We start from the raw sequence: 3,750 nt of genomic DNA, 5'->3' as shown, positions 1-3,750 counted from the left end.
TCTTGAAAGAAGCTGTAAAAAAAGTCAATGGTAAAATCTCGTTCTCGTAGTCGTACTCATTGTCAATGCTAACACTTTCTATTAATTTGTTTGTAATAGTTGCCGGCGAATGAAAAACAATTAAGCGTTAAAACTAGTTCAGCAAGGCGGAGGAGCGTTTCCGAGCTTGGTTCTTTGACAGTGCGTTGATCGAAAAAGTGTTTAAGTGCTTGAAGACCTTCGCTATTGGGAATGACTATGTATAGAGATGTAATATCCATGGTGAAAATAAGTTTGTCTTGGCCGGAGAAATTGAAATCGCGGAAAATCTTTTTTTTAGTGCATTTGTACTGTCTTTAATGTATGATGGCAAAGATTTGACGATAGGCGTCATAATCCTGTCTAAGTAGGTAGAAATTACAGTACTGTGCAAAAAGAATGCAAACGAATTTCGCGCTTTTCGCTACTTTTCGCTACTTTTCGACGAAATATAACGAAATTTCGGGGAAACGAAATTTCGTTCAAACTTCGCCGAATTTTCGAAAAGCCTATTGTTTCAATCAAAACGAAAATTCGCAACGGCCGCGCGAATACTCAAGCGAAATTTCGTCGTGACATAGCGAAATTTCGTCGTGGCATAGCGGAATAGTGAAAGTTCGGGTAATTGTGAAGAAGAGCTCCCCAAAAATCCTGTCGGCCGACAGTTGACCGACAGCTTACCGACAGTCTACCGACAGCTAACCAACAGGTTACCGATCGGTTAAGAAAAAAGAAAATTTGTGGTAAAAACGAGCAGTTAACGTGACATTCCGTAATGGTGATGTATGACGTCTCGACAGACTTCACCTACTTACCAATCAACTGTTATCGGTTGTTATCAGATGCGTATAGGATATATCACTTGCGTAATTTACAACACACCAGACAATCTAAGAATCGCATTGGAAGATAATTTAATCGAAAACTCTGCTAAAAACTCTGAAAACCATAAGCTACGTATCAATACATAGTTAGTAGAGGAGACAAACACTTTCCTTCAAATCGCCCTACAATGCAACGCGGCCTCTTATGGTATGTCATGTATGTATGAATGATGTTTACAATGTGGGCAAGTATCGCTAGCCAACGCTAAAACAGTGGACAAAAGCCATATTAGTAGTATAAGTGCTGCTCAAGGTATCGTTATGAACTGCCTTTAGCTCTTTTCGCGTAGTTTAGAAGCAATAGACAAGTAAATGCTTACGATTATTTTAGTTTGTCCCACCGACAGGTTACCGACACGTTACCGACAGGTTGCCAACAGGTCACCGACTGTCGGCCGACTGTTGGCCGACAGTCGGCCAACACTTTGGCCTCAAACATAACACAAACTGTCGGCCGACAGTTGGACAACAGTCGGCCGACTGTTGGCCAACAGTCGGCCGACTGTTGCCCAACTGTCAGCCAACAGTCGGCCAACAGTCGGCCGACAGTTGGGCAACAGTTGGCCGACTGTCGGCCAACAGTTGACCGACAGTCGGCCGACAGGTTTTTTGGGGAGCTCTTCTTCACAATTACCAAAGTTCGCAGCGAGTATGTCCTCTTTCTCGCTTGTCTCTCCAATCCGTCTTCCTCTCGGGTGGCTTCGATGACAATAAAATTATTTAAGCGGGCAGATTAGTCATGGTAAAGGAAGGGCTTTTACAATCCTTTCTAATTCAGTCAATGCATGACATCTGGATTGCCTCTAAGAATTATGTCACGAAAGTGTCGATTGCCCATGTGTTTTCGAGTTCTGAGTAAACAATATGTCATGAGAAGTGTCTAAATAACTCGAGTTTGGATGATCGCACAGCCCTAAAACTTTGACACGCTCATGATTTATTACCCTCCTACAACATCTCAATTTCTTGACTTAATTTATTGAATGGTAAGCGATTTTATTTTTTCTTTGCGTGGTACTTGCGTGACGTGAAAACCAAGAAGAATTGCCATTGTAGGATTGGTATGTTAAATTGTCTATGGCTGTATTTAGACTAATTCTTGGAGTCTTAAGATTGATGCATCGGGCGTACCAAAAATCATATGTCTTTTTATTGACAAAGTATCAATTGAATAAAGGAAACGAAATCGCTTGTAATGCTTGTCTACAGTTTCATTCAGGTCGGGTTTACACTCAAGGTTTAGAGAAGAAATACAGTTGTTGATTCCATTCATTCATTGAAAATGCGAAACACTAACCAAGACTTTACAAAATTTCGTTTTAGGCCGCGGCTACACGTGCAATTTTTTGCTTGTGACCGTCATGCGATTTGCTTCAAATCTTGTCGCGTCACCAGCGCGCGAGGAAAATCGCAAGTGTAGCCACCCTTGAACTGCCGACGCGACAGCTGAAAAAATCGCGAGAAATTCAACAAACCAATTTCTCGCGATTTTTTTCAACGGCTTTTTCTGCCGTCGCGTTGCCAGTTCAAGAGTGGCTACAATTGCAATTTTCATCGCGCGGTAGCGACGCGACCAAATTAGAAAAAATTGCATCACCGGCAAGAGCAGAAATCGCTAGTGTGGACGCGGCTTTAGGATTACGATATTTCGATTGAAGGCTCTGTTACACTGTGAAATGTTAAGTTCTTCAATTTTCGTTTCAGTACGTACGAACTCCGACCGAAATTTCGTTGTAGATTTGCGAATTTTCGTTTCAGTACGTACGAACTCCAACCGAAATTTCGTTGTTAGATTTGCGAATTTTCGTCCCGCGTTCGAATTTTCGTGTGGCTCAGCGAAATTTCGAAGAAATTTCGGCCGAAAAATCACACCTTTCCCACCGAAATTTCGGCGAAATTTCGAGAGAACAATAACCGAAATTCGACGAAATTCGTTTGCATTCTTTTTGCAAAGTACTGTAGTTCGGTGGGGCAACTACAGGCAGAAACGATAGGGCGACCTGGGTTGTACCTGGGTTGTTAGGTTTGTGAATTTTAGGCAAGAAGTAAATGCACGAAGTTCTAGGGGTGTTGATGATGAGATTAGTGGCAGTGTCCGGTAATTCTTGATTAACTATGAGATTATGAATGGTGTCTTTGACAAGTTTTTAGATTTTTGGAAGTGAGATCTTTCTGGATTTTGGCATAAAACGAGGTATCCAAAAGCTGCCGCAAAGCTTCTTTTTGGTAAAGGTTGGACCGCCAAACAACTACCGCCCGTTTACTAAGATTTTTAAGCGCCCCCCACTCTTCCGAGGAAAGGTTGGAAAATTTAGTGTTACGATTGAATTTAAGTGAATGTCGTGGCGGCATTTTTTGGAGAACTTTTTAGTTACAAGCGCGCTCAAAACTAACAAGCAACCCGGCACTTTCAAATGCGCGCGCTCACCATGCAAAACTTGTCTTTTCATTGTTAACACTAGCAAGATATCGGGACCTAAGCGATCTGTTAAAATCATTGATCGTTTCACATGTACCTCCGCAAATGTCATTTATTGCATAACCTGTACGTTATGCAATAAATGATACATTGGCGAGACAGGTAGACGACCAAGAATGCTTGATTTGGTCTCATTTTAAAAAAAAATGCTGTTTGTTTCCACTGCATGCTCAAAACAGAGACCCACAAACAGAAGGCAGTTTTATTCATGTTGTACTTCTGCTTGTTTTCTATTTAAGTTTTATGGCTGTTCACATTTCCCTACCAAATATTTTTGCCATTAAGGCAGGTTCATAAGGGTGTTCCAGTGTTATCTTGTTATCTTTAACAGATGTCAGTCACAAGTTTGAGTCTCCAGGATAGTAATAA

Source organism: Montipora foliosa, chromosome 8 (genome assembly GCF_036669935.1).
Source record: "Montipora foliosa isolate CH-2021 chromosome 8, ASM3666993v2, whole genome shotgun sequence".
NCBI classification, from domain to species: domain Eukaryota; kingdom Metazoa; phylum Cnidaria; class Anthozoa; order Scleractinia; family Acroporidae; genus Montipora; species Montipora foliosa.
This window is presented reverse-complemented; position numbering follows the sequence as displayed.